The sequence below is a fragment of the Carassius gibelio genome, chromosome B3, assembly GCF_023724105.1.
Source record: "Carassius gibelio isolate Cgi1373 ecotype wild population from Czech Republic chromosome B3, carGib1.2-hapl.c, whole genome shotgun sequence".
In the NCBI taxonomy this organism is placed as follows: domain Eukaryota; kingdom Metazoa; phylum Chordata; class Actinopteri; order Cypriniformes; family Cyprinidae; genus Carassius; species Carassius gibelio.
Genome location: NC_068398.1, coordinates 34,857,764 through 34,879,082, shown reverse-complemented (window position 1 = coordinate 34,879,082; position 21,319 = coordinate 34,857,764). Strand labels below are relative to the sequence as shown.

At 38.0% G+C, this 21,319-nt stretch overlaps 1 protein-coding gene and 1 long non-coding RNA gene across 5 annotated transcripts in view; both read left to right on the top strand.

Moving 5' to 3' along the window:
* Positions 1-21,319, top strand: part of LOC127953350 (zinc finger protein 271) — a 408,540-nt gene that overhangs the window by 280,557 nt on the left and 106,664 nt on the right. The gene's annotated exons all lie outside the window — the stretch shown is intronic.
* On the top strand, positions 9,864-12,208 carry LOC127953495 (uncharacterized). Its single transcript, XR_008153258.1, has 4 exons — positions 9,864-10,583; positions 11,616-11,651; positions 12,032-12,078; positions 12,162-12,208. It is a non-coding gene; the product is annotated as an uncharacterized LOC127953495 (long non-coding RNA).

The following is a 21,319-nucleotide window of genomic DNA, read 5'->3' as shown; positions in this document are numbered from 1 at the left end:
TGTACTTTATAAGATTATATTCTATCTTCTAAAGTTCTATTCAAACTGAAAGAATAAATCTAGGCTACCCGTTAACATTTTCAAAGCACAACGCAAAACTGTGACATTTCATTATTTAGACTAAACCCAGAAGTGTATAGACTTACTTTCCGGCAACCCGCCGAAATAAAACCTTGCTGATTTTGAAGTTTGAAAAAGAAAATTAAAATAAAAATAATAAAATAATAATAATAAATCATAATAAAAAATATCAGCACTTTATTATTAAGTTTACTATAAAATAGTAGTATTTGTACTCAATATTCACATTTATTTTAAAATAAAATAGTATTATTATACTTTATTATTTAGTTTATTAAATTATTTTAATAAAAAACAAAAAAAAGTGTAATAATATCATCACTATTATTAATTTATTTTTTCATTGAAAATATAGTATGATGATACTAACTCTAGTTTCTCCAGCTTGAATTGTGTGTTCATCAGTAGATCACTGAGGTTTTTCACTCCAGAGTCTATTAGTAGTTTATTCCCACTCAGGTTCAGTTCTCTCAGGTGTAATGGGTTTGATTTCAGAGCTGAAGTCACAGCAGAACAACCATCATCTGTTATACAACAGCTGCTTAACCTACATTGAGAGAAAGAGAGAAGACAGAAAAAAACTATTTAATAAAGTCACAGTCTCAATAAAACAAAAACAGAGAAAGAGTGTCTGAATACCTTTGGATAATTTTCTCAAATTGGTCTTCAAAACAGAAAAGAAAATTCAAAGAAAAATCAAATTATTTACACTTCATGATTTATTTACAATTTGTCCTGATTCTTGATAGAAATACAACAACCTTTTAATTCTTAACAACGTTCTTTTTTTTATTCCTAAAAACGTTCTGATTGCTGTTTATTTCTGTTTAAATTGATTCTAAGCAAGCCAGAGGTGACAGCGGCAAGGAACCGAAACTCCATCGGTGACAGAATGGAGAAAAAAACCTTGGGAGAAACCAGGCTCAGTTGGGGGGCCAGTTTCCTCTGACCAGATGAAACCAGCAGTTCAATTCCAGGGTGCAGCAAAGTCAGATTGTGCTAAGAATCATCTGTTTCCTGTGGTCTTGTCCTGGTGGTCGTCTGAGACAAGGTCTTTACAGGGGATCTGTATCTGGGGCTCTAGTTGTCCTGGTCTCCGCTGTCTTTCATAATAATAATAATAATTCCTTACATTTATATAGCACTTTTCTAGACACTCAAAGCGCTTACATAGTCAGGGGGTATCTCCTCATCCACCACCAGTGTGCAGCATCCACATGGATGATGCGACGGCAGCCATATTGCGCCAGAACGCTCACCACACACCAGCTTACTGGTGGGGAGGAGACAGAGTGATGAAGCCAATCAGCAGATATGGGGATTTTTAGGAGGCCATGATGGTCAGAGGCCAATGGGCAAATTGAGCCAGGATGCTGAGGTCACACCTCTACTCTTTTCGAAAGACATCCTGGGATTTTTAATGACGACAGAGAGTCAGGACCTCGGTTTACCATCTCATCTGAAGGATGGTGCTTGTTGACAGTATAGTGTCCCCATCACTACACTGGGGTGCTAGGACCCACACAGACCACAGGGTGAGCACCTCTTCCAGCAGCAACCTAGTTTTCTCAGGAGGTCTCCCATCCAGGTACTGACCAGGCTCAGCCCTGCTTAGCTTCAGTGGGCAAACGGTCTTGGGCTCCAGGGTGATATGGCTGCCGGCAGGGCAGAAGCGGCCTGACCCGCAGCTCTGTAAGCCTTGGCTACAAGCGTGGCCACAAGCTCTATGAGCAGCTTGGCCTTGTAGACTTGAAGGGGGCCATGGCGTGCAGGGCAGAAGCAGCCCGACCCACAGCTCTGTAAGCCTTGGCCACAAGCGTGGATGAGAACTTACAGGCCTTGGAGGGAAGCTTAGGACCACCATGCCATGCGGAGGTTCTCTGAGGACACAGTTGCATCGCAACAGAACACTCCACTGGGGGAATCCCAGCATACCCCTTGGCCACTCCGCCATCAAGGGCAGTGGATGTAGAGGTCCTTTCTAGGAGAGTGAGCTAGAATCAGCCAGTCATCGAGGTAGTTGAGGATACAGACACCTAGTTCCCTGAGAGGAGCCAGGGCTCCCTCCATGACTTTCATAAAGACACGAATGGGAGAACCCAATTAGGAGAACCCAGGTGGGAGAACCTTCACAACGAAAAGGCTGAGGAGACTGCTTCAGTGGGCAGCAGCAGGCTGCCAGGGCAGGATGGGTCCAATCAGACTCCCTCATGTCTGCCAGGGTCAGCCATAGGTGGCACTCTTGGACCACCAAAGTGGACATCACCTGACCCAAGGAGCATGCAGTAACCTTCATTGCCCGGAGAGCCAGGGCAGTAGTGGTGCACGCCTCCTGCAAATCCCCTTGTATCCCGTGCAGATCTTTGAGCAGCTTGGCCTGTTAGACTTGAAGGGGGGCCATGGCATGCAGGGCAGAAGCGGCCTGACCCACAGCTCTGTAAGCCTTGGCTACAAGCGTGGCCACAAGCTCTTTGAGCAGCTTGACCTTGTAGACTTGAAGGGGGTCATGGCGTGCAGGGTAGAAGCGTGGATGAGAACTTACAGGCCTTGGAGGGAAGCTTAGGACCACCATGCCATGCGGATGTGCTCTGAGGACACAGTTGCATCGCAACAGAACACTCCACTGGGGGAATCCCAGCATACCCCTTGGCCACTCCGCCATCGAGGGCAGTGAAGACAGAGGAAGCACCAGACGATTTCGGGCAGTAAAAGGTGCCCTCCATGCAGTGTTAATTTCGTTGACTAAATATTTTCGTCATTATTTTCGTCACGAATATATTTTTGCGGACGAAAACTAAACGAAAACTAAAATAGAAGGCACTGATGGAGACTAAAACTATGACTAAATTGATTGACATTATCATCAACGAATAAAGGACGATAATATACTGTGAAAATATACTGAATATAAATATAGGAAATATAGGAAAATATATTGTGACGAAAATCAAATCAGCAGGAGAGATGCGAGGAATGAACAAAAGAACCGGCAAAACGGAACAGGCGAGACTGCATGAGAGAAGAGAACCAATCCGAGCCTGACTTATTGAGACGTGAAGCGTAGGTTTTCAGTTTTTAAATGAGCTCCCGGGAAGTCGGCATTCGAAGAGGTGATGTCTAAAAGAGCGACAAAATGTCCACAGCTCACAACGATGTTCTTTTGTTTATTGAGCTAAGCAAAATTGGAAGACTGCAGTGCGTAGATGTTGTAGCATTAAATATTATGAACTGAAAAGTACTGTAAAATAGCCCCTTCTTCAAGTTAGATGAGAGCACAATACTAATACGTAATATTATGATACATACATTTGATTAATACTTATTAATGTTTAGTATATTTTATAATGTTCTACTTGTTGACAATATCACAAATATTTCTATATTAGTCATGTGAAACGTGAATGTTCACATCCTATCATTATACATACTAATCTAGCAATATTGTAGTATTTAAAACATACAATATTGCTAGACAAATGAATACCTTAAATCTTGTTACTTTTTTTAAGATACTCACATCAGCGTGTTGAGTGTACAGTGTTTATCCTGCAGTAGAGCAGAGATCTGATTCACTCGTGTGTCTCCTAGTTCATGTCCACTCAGATTCAGCTCACTCAGGAGTAACGGGTTTTTATTCACAATTCCAGACACATACTGACAGCCTTCGTCTGCAGCAGGACCCAAAAAACTGCAGAAGAGAAGATGATGCTGGAATCAGTTTAATGTGCATTGCATCACAGAACATTTAAATATTATCAAACTTCAAAAGAGATAACTAGCCTGTGACAGCTAAGCATTCATAGCAAGAACTTCAGTTGGTCTTTTGATGCGACTCTTCCTATTATTATGTAGCAGAATTCACCTAACACTGGATTGCTGATCCACTAACAGAGAACATGATCTGGGTTCAGACCATCTCTAGAATTTTTTTTAACTGATGTCTGTGTTGATGCAACAGTAATTCTGCTCATTATGAGAGGAACTGCAGGTTCAGACATTTGTGTGTGTGCTCTATTATCACTGATCATCTCCTGACATACATCACATGTTTGTGGCCTGTGATAGATCTGCTGTAGTAGATCTACAGTGCTGTGAATCTGAGCTTGATAGAAATTAATGTACAGTGCATTCAATAACATTTAAATAATCAGGATGATTAGTCATATTGAATATTTTTCATTAGATATGTCTTCAATAACACAATTATAAATGTTAACTATTGAAGCACCAAACTACTGAACACAAGCACATCTAATGTCCCAAAATACCTGATTAACTTGTTAACTTTTAAAACAACTAAACTGTGGTGACATTTATCAAAAAAAAAAAAAAAAAAAAAAACAGCAACTGCAGCATCTGATCTTTCATGTTGGATAATTTTCAACAAAAAAATTGTGTGCCTTACTGAATTAGTGCATTAAAATATTAATATAATATAATTCACATCACATGCATATAATTTATTTTGCATTTTTTCACCTCAGTGTCTTGAGTTGACAGTCTGGATCCTGTAGTACAGTAGGTGGCCAGCCTTTCTGGGGCTTACGGCCGCGCGTACCGCGGTGGTAACTGTAATTCAGTCGCGTGTTAAAATCATTCGCAAAACTACCGCCAGGTGGCGCAAAGGGACGCATTGCGAAATGAATGTAATTGTAAAATGAGATAAAAGAAGGAAGTAAAACAACAATAACATTGATATAACATTGTAACATTTAAAAAAAAAAATGTTTTTTTTTACAATTTGTTAATTTTTAAAATGTAGGATAGTCTTAGACCATAGTCTACTAAACAAAAATTAAAAGAAGACCTTAACACAAAGGATCATATGCATGCTATTTTTATTAAACAGTAAATAAATATAAGGCCTATATATAAGCTAAATGTTTTAATTTCATTTTCATTTCGATTCATTCAGACATTCGGCGTGAGCACTTTGACATTTTGTTAATTATGATTTTTTTTTTTCATCAATACTGAAACGCACACAGCCTATTTACCTCATTAATAATAGCCTAGTTAAGCTTCAAATGGGCAACATCACAAATATGGAAACGTTTGATTTCTCCCGATTGAGCCTATAGCCTATTTTTTTCCTCTCACAAACTCTGGTTTATTTTTTTGCGTGTTTAAAAAATTAAAAATAAAGAAAACATTCAGCAAATGAAAATAGATTAATCCGTTAAAATGTGTTACTCTTGGTTAACAGTACTAATTATAATTATTTTGCACTAATCTAGGTTATCCATGTGTTTGTTTTTTTGTTTTTTCTTTCTTTGCATCTGAAAACGACTTTGTTCATTACATTCACTTCACGTGATCTGGCGCAGATCAGCCTCCCGCAAAGCTCAGCTGTGGACGATTTAAAAATGTTTGAAAGCAGTGGTTCTCAATCCGCGCCCCGTCACGAATTCTAATGCGGTCTGCACAACATGCTGAAAAAAAAACATTTATCAGTTTGTACAATTTTATTGTTTACATCATTTAAAAAAAAAATGCTACTAATGAAATATAAGCTATATCCTAATGTTTTTAAGTGTTTTTTTCTTCTTCATATATTATTTTCAGACATGAGCACTGGCATAAGCATTTAACGAACACATACAAGCGCGCACTTTGGCAGAATTCAATTCAAATAGTCATCAACAGCCATTAGGTAAATTGCCTGTAAGGTAAAATTGTGCATCAGAATGGATGGACACATTTGTTTTTTAAGGGAGAAAAAAAAAAGAAATTCAAAAAATGCCAGCGAATGAACATGTACAAACTGTCAACAGTCGCAGTATCAGTATTGAAGGAGAAGTGCTGGATTTTCGTTGTTTTTTGTGTGTTTTTTTTTTTTGTTTTGTTTTTTTTTGCCCTGCAACTCACTTGAAGAAGTTCAGATAAATGGAAACACCATACACTATATAACAATCCTTAATTGAAGAAATGTGGCAAATATCTCAAGAGAGAACCTCATATTATTAAATTCAATAGTGCTTTCCATATTTGAGTCAAAATAGGCTACATTTGTGAACGCACATTTTCTGAAATGTTGCGCGTCAGGCCATGCAAGCCTGCATCTTAAACCCGCTGTCAAACTTTCTACGTCTGCGAGTCTTTTTTTTTTTTTTTTTTTTTTTTTTTTTAATTTTTTTTTTTTTCGTGTGTTCTTTTTTTTTTTTTTTTTTTTTTTTTTTCCAGAATTATACATCAAGTAGTACAATGAATACAAATATTTAACAAATAATATTCTATATGATTACAAAGCATCATAGGACAAAAACAAAAAACAAAAAAAGACCACAAACATATACAAAAACATAACGAAAAAGGGGTGTACATATATAATTAAAATAAAGAAGAGAAATGTAATTCTTTGATAATGTCCATAGTTCTTATTGCTTTGCGGTTTGAAAGTCCTTTCAGTGTTTCAAAGTAAATCTTCATGTCAGCCTTAAAATGGTAGATGTTGGGTATCCTTTCAGACCATTTACATTTATGTATGTAAAACTTACCAAGTAATAAAATAAGATTTAACACAAAACTGTGATTTTTATCTGTCTCTTTTTTGTCATAATAAAAAAAAACATCCTTTTTCTCTATGTAAATTTTAATTCCACTCAACATATTAAATAAATATTCCACATCAATCCAAAAAAACTTCACATACAAGCATTCAAAGAAAAGATGTAAGACAGTTTCAGTATCCTTTTTACAAAATGTACAGGATTCAGAAAGGTCATTTTTATATCGTTTTAGGAACTCATTTGTTGGGTAAATTTTATGTATAATTTTAAAGTATATTTCAAAAACTTTATTATTAATACAGTATTTATTATTATAAGTCCAAATCAATCTCCAATTAATATTTCCAAAGTGTTCATTCCAAAAATATTTATTTCGGGGCGTAGCAGGGAAGTGAACCAAGCATCTAAAGAACTTATTATTACATTTACTATCTTTTATATCAACTCCGTTTAACAAGACCTGTTTTTTATTTATTGATTGCTTATGAGGTTCACTACTACCTCTCAAGAGTCTCAATAAACCTTCTGGAATTGCATCAAAGACAATACTATACTCCCTTGGAGTTATTGGAATCCTAAATATGTTTAAAAATTCAGTATATGTTAGTAAGTAACCCTCATTATTCATCAGTTGTGAGACCATTAGAATATCGTTTTTAATCCAATTGTCATAGAAGATTGATTTATTCTTATATTTAACAATTTTATTATTCCAAATTAACTGTTTGTGAGGGGAGAAGTTATGTTTGTATATAAGAAGCCAACATAAAAGAGCCTGTCTATGAAAATTGGATAGCTGAATGGGGAGCTTGTTAACCTCAAAGTCGCATTTTAAGAGGAACTCTATACCACCAACTTTTTCAAAAATAAGATTCGGAATGATATACCATAGTTTATCAGTATGCTTAATATAGTGTTTAATCCAGTTCAATTTGAAGATTGTATTAGAAGTATCAAAATCAAGCACATTTAAACCTCCTTGATTATAAGAATTACATAAAATATTTTTATTTAAATAGTGTGACTTGTTTTTCCATATAAAGTTGAATAATGTTGAATCAATTTTTTTAATACAAGATTTTGGTACATCTAACACCTTTGCAGGATAGACTAAACGAGACAGCCCCTCAGTTTTGGACAGAAGAACTCTACCTTTGAGTGATAAATCCCTCATGAGCCACATATCAAATCTCTTTTTGGTTTTCACTATAAGGGGTTGGAAATTAGATTGCACTCTGTCTGATTGATTTTTACAGATATTAATACCAAGGTACGTAACTTCCTCTCTAACTGGAATACCTTCAAATTCAGTTAAAGGAGTATCATTGTCTTTAAGTGGAAAAAGAGTACATTTTTTTACATTTTAAAGATAATCCTGAAGCTTTAGAAAATATATTGAGACACTCTATAACTTTTTTAACCTGTGAAATGTCTTTTAAAAAAATAGCAGTATCATCAGCTAGCTGACAACATTTAATTTCTTTTTCCATAATTTTGATACCTTGAAACGAGTCATTATTTATATATAAAGCCATAGTTTGCATGACCAGAAGAAACAAGAAAGGAGCCGCCGGATCTTCTTGTTTTATGCCCCGGGAGATGCTAAATCTACGAGTAGTTCCCCATGGAAGTTTAACTGAACTATTGCAGTCACTATATAAAGTTAGTATTGCCCTTTTAAAGTATTGACCAAAACCAAAAAAATCTAAAACATCAAATAAAAAATCATGTGTCACAGTATCAAAGGCTTTGTATATATCTATAAATAGAATGTAACTATTATCAGTTATTAAATCCTTATAATCGAATAGATCTAAGATTAATCGAATATTGTTACTAATATGCCGTCCTTGCATAAAACCAGACTGACTGTCATCTATTATTGTATCTAAGCATAACTTTATTCTTTGCGCGAAAATATGAGCCAGCAATTTTGCATCATTATTAATTAAAGTTATAGGCCTCCAATTGTCAAGAAGCAAACGATCCTTATTGGGTTTAGGTAACAATGTAATTAAGCCTTGACACATAGTTGGGGGAAGTCTACAGGTTTCTATAGCCTCCTTAAAAACTAATAATAAGAATTCAGAGATGTAATCTTGAAATGCTTTATAAAATTCACCTGTTAGGCCATCATTCCCTGGGGATTTATTATCTTTTAATTTACTAATGTTCTTTTTAAGTTCTTCTAGGGATATGTCTTGATCACAAATGTCCTTCTGAGTTTTATCAATACCTTGAGCCACACTTTTTATACATGAGAGGAAATATGAGCTCTGACAACTGTTATGTTTGGAATATAGTTTTACATAAAAATCTTCCACAAAATTAGAAATTTTTGAGGGGTCTTCAGAGATCTGATCATTAATTTTAAGTTTATATATACTGTTAACACTAACATTTCTTTTTTCTAAATTATGAAAATACTTTGTATTCCTTTCACCATGCTCTATCCATTTCCGCCTAGATCGAATAAAGGCTCCCTGTACCAAATTTTGATAGATACTGTCCAATTCAGCTTGTAATTCAAATAAAATATTAATGTCAGCTTGTGATTGCTCGTTTTTTTCAAAAAATAGAAATGATTCCCTTGAGTATTCTATCTTGTCTCATTCTTTTTTCCTTAGATAATTCTTTTGCCCTTTCAATGGCCATATTACGAATTTGAAATTTTGTATACTCCCAATATTTTCCATATATTCTGTATTTTTTTGCTTCTATCAAATTTTCATTTATGATTGTTTTGGCTTTTTCAATGAAGCTTTTATCACTCAAAAGTATATTATTTAATTTCCAATAGTTTGGTTTATATTTTATTGATTGACCCCTTATACATATTACTAAAGTGATCATATTATGATCCGAAAATACTGAGGGCTGTATTTTGGTTTCTTCCACATTGTCTGACAACTCATTTGAAATAAGCCAGAAGTCAATCCTGGATCTCTTAGATAAATCTTTGTTAGTCCAAGTGAACTGGATTTGCTGTGGATATTTTAGTCTCCATATGTCACAACAGTTTAAATGCATGCATAGATTACTAAACTCTCCATAATTGCCTCTTAAGGATCTTTGAGGTTGGCAGTCTTTGATGGGGTCACTTATGCAGTTCCAGTCACCCCCCAAAATTAATTTAGCGTTGCTGAAAGAAATCAATAAGTCATTTATTTGTTCATCAAATTCTGCAAAAAGATGTGTATTTCTAAGACTATTATTATGACCATATATATTACCCAAAATGAAAATATTTTCCATAAATTCGATAACTACACTGTAAACGATTTCTGTTGTTTTCACAGTATTATTGCTGTATTATCAGAGAAAGCTTACTGTAGAAACAGTTTACAGTAAGTTGCTGTCAATTTTATAACTTTTGCAGTATTATTGCTGTATTTCCAGCTTTGTCTTACTGTAGAAACTATTTACAGGACAGTTGCTGTCAATTTATGCTATTCTTTGAAAAAAACAATAGAGTGGGAAAATAATTACAGTAATCCTTATATTACTGTTAAATTGATGACAGTAATAATCCAACTTACAAGGAATTTTATTTATTAATTATATATTTATTTGTAAGGAATTTTATAATACATCGTTTCATATGGTAACCCATATATTAAGGCATTTGGCATATAGTTAAACAAAGCTGAATGATTTATGTGGGTGTTTTTTAATTGCGTATCTTCATGGTTGCCAGATTTTGACACAAAACCCACCTAATCTCATAGGTTATAGCCAACAATTTTGTGGGTGGGAGGTAGTTGTAGAGATGTAGATGTCAAAAATATAGGCTAGGTAAATAGATAAAATCAATTCCCATGATATATTTTTAATATTATTATTTTGCTTTCTATTAAACACACTAATTACATAAAGAGCGGAATCGTACGCGATATACCTGGCAACCAATCATCTAAACCGTCAGCCTGCACTCATTTTCCAATTCATTTTCTGAGCCTTTGAGGATGAACAAGACCAACGAGAACCAGTCAGGTGAGATATACAATTTTATTCAGTATCTTAAAGATGTGTATTTCAAAAAGTTTCACCCCAAAGGGAAGATATTCGTTTTAACGTTACCACTAAATAATCGATGGTGAGTTTGATAGTAGTCTGTAACACAAACATTCTAACGTTAACCAAATATTAATTATCACAAGCTTTGCTGTTAATGTTAGTTAATAATTTCAAGTTTAGAACAAAGTAATCGAAATGTTCTTCTTTCTGAACATTTGTGTGTAACTTTCACCGTGTGCGTGTCCTGTCGCGATCGAGGCCTTACGCGCCTAAACCTAAAGCTATGTTCGAAATCGACCTATTACACTAATGTTATGCACGACTTGAAGGGACAATCACAGTGTTTTCAGTTATATTATGCATTTATTGCGTGAGTACAACCGATGTATTCATTTAAAGTGAATACACAGGCAGTGAAAGTCGGGCCGGTTTAATTCCCTCGTCTCGGTATAGTCCTTCTTCAGACCAGACGTTCCCATGATTTTGCTCACTCGTTTTCATTAACTTCTTCAAGTGCATTAATATCTGAATACAGCCACTGCCAACGCACTGCGGATAATTTAGTTGTATATTTGATATTGTGTGATATTCTCGATAATGGCTATTATAATCCCCGTATTCTTGTCACTTTGGGTGCTTCTCATTTCTTATTTGTGACAAATCAGGTTCTCCCTCGAAATCGGGTCTCTGTTAGGACACCAAGAGATCTCAAATTAATTGTAATAGGTACATAAATAAATAATAATAATTTAATAGATTAGCCATTTTTTTACAAGTAATAAATGAAATGCACAGGTTGAATAATTAATACTAGCATTCAATTATTTGATTTACTTAAATTATATGTTAAGTTTTTTTGTGCTATTTTTAAGTTGCATTTAAGTTGACAGCTTGTCATTTCTGGTCTTTGAAATTTGTTTTCAAATTATTTAATTTGATTCTACATATTGGAATTGTTTTGTAACCTTTTTATGTTTTAACTGATCCATGTTTCTCTTTGTCTTACAGGTAAAAATCATTGGTGAAGTCACCAGATGTGGATGGGTAAGTACTGCATCTAAAGTTAAAATTGTTTGGAAATAAGATTAGAAATGCCTTTATCTTGCAAAGTGTGTCAGTACTCAGTAAAGTCTATTCCAGAATTTGTCAGACTTGCTAAGGAACACAGGAATCTTGCAAACTATAGATTCTCTTGTGGATTTTTCCAGTGTCCATGTAACTTCAAAACTGCCGTTGGCCTTCGTACACATATGTATCGTAACCATGCAGTGATTACACCAAGTGCTGACAAATCACACAGTGGTGTTAATACAACATGCCAGGTTATGGAATGTTCTTTCACTTCCACATCTGGGGATGCATGGTGAAACGAATATCTCTGTGTAGGTCTATGCAGTGTTGAATATGTTTTTCATTTCTTTCAGCGTGTATGTTGTTCGACATTGCAGCGTGCTGATGAGTTAATAAAGAGGTAAGTCATTTTCAAGTCTGTTTATCACATTGATGTCGGTCAAGCTGTAGTGCAACTTAATTTTTGTGTTTTGTTCTCTATAGGCAGCAAAAACCTGGGATCTGCATTGGCCCTGTCAAGTCTGAAGAGTGTTTTTACCATTTAATGAATTCAATTGTAATAAAAGTTTTTAAATGGACTTCTGAGTGTTGTCATAATTTACGTGACATTTAATAATCAGTAATATAACTGTGTGAAATTTTATTTGCATACAAGCCTTTATATTTCATTCTTTTTTAAGCATGTAACAGGTTGTAGTTAGTTATATGTTGTGTATAGATGAGTATATGTGAATATAAAAACTACCGTAATCAATTATACTGCATAGTAACTTTACAGTATTTTAAAATACAGTGCAAAAACATGAACTGTAATTAATTTTACAGTATAAATATACTGTAAGTTATTATACAGTATGTTGTGAACTACTGTAGTCAGGTTTACAGTAATATTACCGTGGAATAAGATACTGAAGCTTGCTGGCTATTTGTTGCCAGTAAGTTACTGTTGATTTTACGTGAAATTTTTTACAGTGTAAAATAACCCATCTTCCTAAATCATGAACAACATTTTTAAGGATTTCTACGTCTGCGAGTCCGCTATGGACCGTTAGGTAGGCGTGAAGTAAAAATCGTCATTGGAGAGTGTGTGCAGAGGCTCAGACGACCTCGCGGACAGGTGCGCCTGGTCAGTTGGCTTCAAAAGCAAAATTGCACATGTGCAGCCAGGCAGAGTGAAGAAGCTCATTGCTACTCAAACCTGTGCAATCCGTCAGTAAAAGAATATAAAGACAGTGAGATGTGCAATAATTCTGGGCAGTTGCAGAGCTGGCCATCAGCCTGCGCATTCAGAAGTATACATTTTAGCCGCATTTCCACTGTCGGGCCAGTGCGAGCCAGGGCATAAAGCGGGCCGGGCGGGGCTCATAGCCCCGGGCCAGTAGCACCGAGGCCAGAGTAGCGCAGGGTTTCCACAGTGGAGCTTGAAGCTCCGCTGCTCGTCACTAAAACACGCCCTTTACACGCCTCTCAGAACAACGTCATGCAACCTCATCATTTCACTAGAGAAGTTATCAGAAAACTTAGAAATAAGTCACTGGAACATGCAATCACAAAACGAACATGATAAAAGCGGCCGTTTGTTTGCATGCTTTGTTATATAGCCTATTCTAATTCAAAAGCATCGATGTTTTAACTATAGAATAAGTGATACAGTGATCATATTGATTTAATTTATCAAGACTCAAAATTAATCAAACATAAATACACTTTCTATTTTATTTATTTATTTTTAACACTTATGAAAATAGCCTGCTTATTCAGCGAGTCTGTTTCTGTTTATTTGTAGTCACAGTGGCCTAAGTCACATTAAGAATGAATTATATCTTTATTTTTATAAAGGATCCCGAACAAAAACATTATTATATTGTTATAATAGGCAACATGAGCTAAACTCTCGAGACGAGGCTTGTGATAGATAATATAAGTTACTAGCCTAAATAAATACACGATTGTGATAGAGAATAAGAAGCTGACGTCTGATTTCTTCAAGCGGTCATTACCATGTTTAATGTTAATGCCCAGCGTGCATAGTCTTTTACATCTCTTATAAATATTTCTGCCCTGTATGGTGATAAGCCTATAATCCACATTGGATCAAGTTATTTCAAACACTCGCTGCTGACTGAAAGTCAGTTTTTAGCTCAACTTATTTAAATAAAGCGTTTAATGCTGGCGTTATAGCGGCTATTTTCTGAAATGATCAACAGCACATACTCTCTATTTTTATAAAAGCTCCCGAACAAAAATCATTATTATATTTTGATGATATGCAACGTGGAGCTAAACTCACGAAACAAGACGACAGATAAAATGTTACTTAATAAATACACAATTGTGATAGAGAATAAGAAGCTGACGTCTGATTTCTCCAAGCGGTCATATTTACCATGGTAATGTTAATGTTTATCGTGCATAGTCTTTTACATCGCTTATAAATATTTCAGCCTTGTTTAGTGATTATAATCCACATCGGATTAAGTTATTTCAAACACTCGCTGCTGACTAAGATGAGTTTTGAGCTCAACTGATTTTAAAATGTATTTAATGCTGGTGTTAAAGTTGTTATCTTTCTGAAATGATCTGCGCTGACGCTCTCCAGACACGGAGAAACTCCGCCTTTGTTCGTAACCCCTCCTCTAGCCCCAGCTGGCCCGCTTTGGCCCAAAGATTTCGTCGGGCCGAAAAAACCTGGCCGTTGGCCCCGAGGAAGCCCCGGCGAGGCACAATCAAGCCCCGGAAGTGACAGTGGAAACGCGACTGGCCCTGGCACGCACTAGCACGCCCGGTCCTAGCTCGATAGTGGAAACACGGCTAATAGCCGAAGTCTGCGTCCGCGCTGGCCGTGTCCGCGTCTGGATTGCTCATGCGGAAAGTAGAACACAGGCGTTACAATCGCAACTTCTTTGTGTTACTCCTTTCAAGCTGAATCTCACAAAATTGGTCAGCTCCCGACAGCATCAGGTGTTTTATTTATGGTGAGTAGAATTGTTTATTTCAATGAATGTAATAGATTATATCATAATAGTTAGGCTATAATATTATAAATCAGGTTGGTTTGTATTGCTGACGTAATATTGCGTAAACTTGCACTTAGACCATAGTGCGGCTCGCTGGAAAAAAAGGTCGAGAACCACTGATATAAAGGTTGCTGTCCCGTTTTATACAGGAATTGTTCATTTAAAAAAATCGAATTATATTGTTAGTTCTAATTATATTGTTAACACAAGTTCATTTAGAACTTTTTTTACTTATAAACTCTTTGAGAATTTAAAGTTAGTTTAATAGTATTTAAATTCAAGTTTTAAAAAAAGGTTTTAATTGCTTAAATGATTTTTATTAATTAATAATATGTTATCATGTTTATTCTTGTAAAAAAATACGTGTTTATTCTTTAGGAAAACAAGGGGGAAAATAAGGGACAATCCGAATATTTGTTTTGCTTTACCTATTTATGTAAGCTACAATTATTCAAATAATAATAGTAATAAAATAATGTCATTAAAAAATACCATTGGCCTGAGTAATTTTGACCATTATAGAATTGTGACTTTAAAGATTAGTCAGTTTCTGCTGTTTGGATATTTACTTCAATATAATGAGCTCCAAGATTAGGGAATAGTCCTAGACTTCTCTCTCTCTTTAACAGCATTAGCTCAATGATATATGATGAATGATTTGACAGCGAATAACTTTACATCTGAGGCGTTTAAAGACTCCGTTTGTCCATTATTTATTTCTAAAGATACACAACAATGTATAAAGGGCTCCATTACCTTCCATGTTACATTATGGCCCTGTATAAACAGTTTTTGTAAAAAACAGGCTAACGATTGCGTCATAACCACTCGTCTCTCTGTCGTATTACCGTACAGAAAGGAGGAGAAGCTCGCAGGCAATTAACTTAATATGGCGTACTGGCGTTACATTTTAAAATACTATACAAAATAATTATTCAGAATACTTACTCCTGCTCACTCACGACAAAGAACTCCCCGCTCAAGCTCGCCGTCTCTGCAAGATTAACATGGCAGTTTGCTAAAACTGGGCTTCACTTGTCTCAATTGAGTTCCAATGGGGTCGCTGTGTCCATTTCTTTTACTGTCTATGCTCGCTGCAGCCTGCGGTTGGCATCCAACCCCGCCCACATCCAAGCGTGACGTCAGAAACCACACCCACATCCAAAGACGTCACACATCCAACCCTGCCCACCCGGATGTATCATCATAAGCCGCGCCTATATCCGTCTACGTCACGTTCTCATTAAATTTCAAACAGGAAGAAGCGTCAAGGAGACTGAAGTGAAGAAGTTTTGTGTTGTTTTTAAATTGGTAAAAGAAGGAAATATTGTTTTGCGATCGCCAGAAAGAAGAAGAAGTTGTTTTTTGTATTTGCCAGTTGCCCAGAAGAGGAAGAAGTTATCTGCCATGGCTGTAAGTAATTTAAAATTCAGTTCTTAGCCCAAATGTGGCGTGGCACAAAGGGGGATGGTTCAAGGGCTGTTCTTATAATACTTACTAGCACCAACACTGTTGGTATTAAACCCCACTTACATAAGTAGCCGACTACGCCACCTAGGTTGTTTACAAAAACCTAGGACCCAATTCAAGCTCACCTAATTCAATTATTGACTGAGGGCTGGGCACGATTGACACTAAACAGTAGTAGATTGAATAACAAATTTTATTACCATAAAATCAGGATGAGAGAGATATTAAAACAAATATTAAAAAGATGCAGTCCTCAGTACAGTCCGATATGATGTCCTTATGGTCAACCAAATGAATGTTCTGGGTTGGTCCCACCACGCATAGGTCTCCACAGATCCAGCCAGTTGTATACTAAAGAGAAATAAGAAACAACTACCAGTATCTCCAGTCCAATGTTAGCAAAAGCTAACGTAGCCTACTACCACTCTCACTTGTGCACACACAAATACCCACACCAACCAATATACACTGCAACCAAATAAGTCACACAACTACAAAAAGAGGAAAACTAAGAGCTATGGCTAGTACACTGGCAATTAGTTCTTAGTCTCTATTAATTAGGAATTAGATGCCGGAAATGGTCACCATAACATCCATCAAACGATCTTCAAACTGGGGTTGTACTCACAGTATGACTGGGTAGCAGTGCCCACTACCCAGTCTAGTCAATTTCCAGCGTTGCACAAGCCCTCCATCACAGTCTCACTCGTCTCCAACGCGGTTGCCCAAACGTGGTTACTCTGCTAGTCAACTGCTGATACACTCGACTCCAAACACACGCCGACTCACTTGTCTCCAAAAGCTGCATCTGTGATTGCTCTTAGTCTTCACAACACTTCAAATCACCGTTTTCTGCACAGCCGTAAAATGTTCAGTTATCACTGCTCTTGTGTTCCTTCTCAGATAACAGCAACGAACCCTTCATCTATACCGCAGAGGACGTTGCCCTAAATTCGGACGTACAGAACGTCTAACTTGATTCTCTGCATCCACATGATCAGGCTCTGAGGCAACCCACATGCTATAAGGCATGGGATCCAACTGTTGCCTTGTCTCTTCAGGCACTACAGGTTGCGGGTATCTTATTTCCGGAGCAGAACACAGCTTAAGGGCATTTCGATGCAAACTTCTCGCTTTTCCCCCTTGTTCTGGTCTCACCTGATACACCAGTCCCGTATTTCCCAGAGTCCCTAGTACAACATAAGGTGTAGGATCCCACCAACTGCACAACTTCCCACGTCCCTGTCTATTTCGGTCCCGAACCCAAACACGCTGACCTGCCAACAATGGGGTAGCTTTGGCACCACGATCATAGATCCGTTTTGATATTTTTGCAGTCTTATCCATGGCTCTTTTTGCTACTGCATAAGCCCAACTCATTTTTTCATGGTGCTCTTCTACCCACCCAGTCAAATCCTTTCTAGTTTGTCCTACTCCCACTCCTAGAGTCATATCTACAGGGGTCCGCAAGGAACGACCAAACATCAAATACGAAGGTGTAAACCCCGTAGCCCCATGTATGGTATTATTATACGCCTGCATCAACTCTGGGAGAAATTCTGGCCAACTTTCCTGCTTATCTCTTTAACGTACGCAGCATTCCCAACAATGTCTCGTTCACCCTCTCTACTCTTCCATTCCCAGCCGGGTGGTAAGGAGTTGTTCGGCTCTTAACTGTACCATACAGATAGCAAAATTCTTTCATCAATGCGGATTCAAAATTTGGGCCCATATCAGAATGGAATCTTAAGGGACACCCGAAAGTCTGGACAACCTGTTCCCACAAAGCCCTGACTGTCACCTTAGCAGTTTGATTGCTCGTAGGGATAGCCCATGCATAACGAGTAAACAAATCAACAATGACTGAAATGTTTTGACATGAATCTGCTGAAGAAGTCTAATGACACCACAGCTAGGCCCAAGAATGCCCTCACCTCTCGAATGGTGGTTGGAACAGGCCACTCTTGTACCGCCACGGTTTTACCAGGATCTGGGCTGATGCCGGTCTTGTCTACTACATGCCCTAAGAATTTCACTTGTTGCTGAAGGAACTGACACTTGTCCAGCCTCAGCTTCAGTCCATACTGTGCCAGCCGCTGGAATACCCGCTCCAAATGATGAAGATGGGTGTCAAAATCTATGGAATATACAATGACATCATCCAAATAGACCAACAGAAAGTCTACAATATAGTCACTCAAACAATGCTGCATTAATCGCTGGAACGTAGCTGGTCCATTGCAAAGGCCAAACGGCATACGTTGGAATTCAAAAAGCCCCAGCGGAGTTGTAAAAGCGGTCTTTTGGCGATCGTCCACATGCACCCCCACTTGCCAATAGCCACTCGCCAAGTCAATCAATCAATCACCTTTATTTATATAGTGCTTTAAACAAAATACATTGGGCCAAAGCACTGAACAACATTCATTTGGAAAACAGTGTCTCAATAATGCAAAATGATAGTTAAAGGCAGTTCATCATTGAATTCAGTTATGTCATCTCTGTTCAGTTGAAATAGTGTCTGTTTTAATTTGCAATCAAGTCAATGATATCGCTGTAGATGGAATGACCCCAACTAAGCAAGCCAGAGGCGACAGCGGCAAGGAACCGAAACTCCATCGGTGACAGAATGGAGAAAAAAACCTTGGGAGAAACCAGGCTCAGTTGGGGGGTCAGTTCTCCTCTGACCAGACGAAACCAGTAGTTCAATTCCAGGCTGCTGCAAAGTCAGATTGTGCAGAAGAATCATCTGTTTCCTGTGGTCTTGTCCTGGTGCTCCTCTGAGACAAGGTCTTTACAGGGGATCTGTATCTGGGGCTCTAGTTGTCCTGGTCTCCGCTGTCTTTCAGGGCAGTAGAGGTCCTTTCTAGGTGCTGATCCACCATCTGGTCTGGATACGTACTGTATCCGGGTGACTGCAGTGACCCTCTGATCTGGACACAGACTGGATCTGGTGGCCACGGTGACCTCGGAACAAGAGAGAAACAGACAAATATTAGCGTAGATGCCATTCTTCTAATGATGTAGAAAGTACGGTGTTATGTGAAGTGTTCCGGTTCCAGTTTACCTAATTAATGCAGCCTAAAAATCCATTAACGGATTTGGATATTAAAAGCATATTAGTATGTTATGTGTATGCCAGGTTAAAGAGATGGGTCTTTAATCTAGATTTAAACTGCAAGAGTGTGTCTGCCTCCCGAACAATGTTAGGTAGGTTATTCCAGAGTTTAGGCGCCAAATAGGAAAAGGATCTGCCGCCCGCAGTTGATTTTGATATTCTAGGTATTATCAAATTGCCTGAGTTTTGAGAACGTAGCGGACGTAGAGGAGTATAATGTAAAAGGAGCTCATTCAAATACTGAGGTGCTAAACCATTCAGGGCTTTATAAGTAATAAGCAATATTTTAAAATCTATACGATGTTTGATAGGGAGCCAGTGCAGTGTGGACAGGACCGGGCTAATATGGTCATACTTCCTGGTTCTAGTAAGAACTCTTGCTGCTGCATTTTGGACTAGCTGTAGTTTGTTTACCAAGCGTGCAGAACAACCACCCAATAAAGCATTACAATAGTCTAACCTTGAAGTCATAAATGCATGGATTAACATTTCTGCATTTGACATTGAGAGCATAGGCCGTAATTTAGATATATTTTTGAGATGGAAAAATGCAGTTTTACAAATGCTAGAAACGTGGCTTTCTAAGGAAAGTCAAGTCAAGGGTACTAAACCATTCAGCTTGAGTTAAGGTGGTCTAGGTTTCTTCTATCCGGGGAAGAGGGAATGCATCCTTATGGGTAATGGCATTCAACTTTCTATAGTCAACACAGAGCTAACTTCCATCCTTCTTCTTGACCATAACTATTGGGGCTGCCCATGGACTCTTACTCTCAGAAATTACACCTCTTTCCAACATACCTGCCAGCAGTAGTTTCATCTCCTTATACATCATTGGGGGAAGAGGGCGAAACTTTTCTCAGACAGGAGGTGCAGTGCCAGTATAGATCCTATGCTGGACAGTCTCATTAAACCCCAGATCATACTCATTCTTAGAAAACCCTCCACTCCACTTCCTCACAAGTGCATCAAAAACTTGACGCTGTTGATCAGTTAATTCAGATCCAAGCATCAATGGACTCACCCCATCAACAGTTACCTCCTCTTCCGGGATTCCAGCTTCCACCACACGAACATCGACGACCCCAGCTGTGCTCGAAGTCAACTCAAGATCTCTTTGGCCATAAATGTCCACGCCAGACGTTTCATACAGCCGACCAAGCTTCTGGTACCGGCCTACGGACACTTTATAAGGCTGCAAATTACACAATCTGATAGGAATCCTACCATCCTTAACGATAGCCACAGTCCGGGCAGCAGCCAACCCGTCCAGCTCTAACAGGGGCTCCACCAATCCACAGTAACTACGGTTCTGTCGGCCCATCCGGACTCGGCCCCACACAATGACCTCGCTCTGGGGTGGGATCCATCTTCGGCGATGACTAGCTGGCCACACATAGCCCAGGAACCCATCATCTTGAGCCCAAGCAGCAACACGTTGACATGTTGCCATGGCCTGTTTCCACACCTGCTGTTCTGTAGGGTTCTGAAGTGACAAAGACTGGGCAGAGCCCTGGAAAAGAGCATTCCAACATGAGGAGATAACATTCATTCCAATAATTAAGGGATTAGTGGAAAATTCGTCCTTCACAATCACAACACCCCTTCCCTGAAGTTGGATGTCTGCCACTTCGAAGTCCAATAATGCGTACCCCACATAAGGTATTTCTAGACCATTTGCCGCTCTCAGTGTCAACAGAGGGGTATCACCCAATCTATAGTTAGGAAAAGTCTCTTCTAGCATGCTCTGCCGCATTAAAGTTACCTGCGACCCAGTGTCTAACAGGCCTTTACAAGGAACGTTCTGAATCACAACATTCACTATAGGACAATTAACAATAAAGGAGTGGTTATCAATTAAGGAATAGGCCTCTTGATTGTCGATTGGAGCACGCAACCCTGTTGTCTGGACCTCTACAACAGGGCATTCTCGTTTAAAGCTTGTCTGGGCTCTCTGTTCTCTCTGCAATGACGGGCCACATGGCCTGGTTGCTGGCAGCGTCGACAAATGGGTCTACCATCAGGGTCCCATCGGTTAA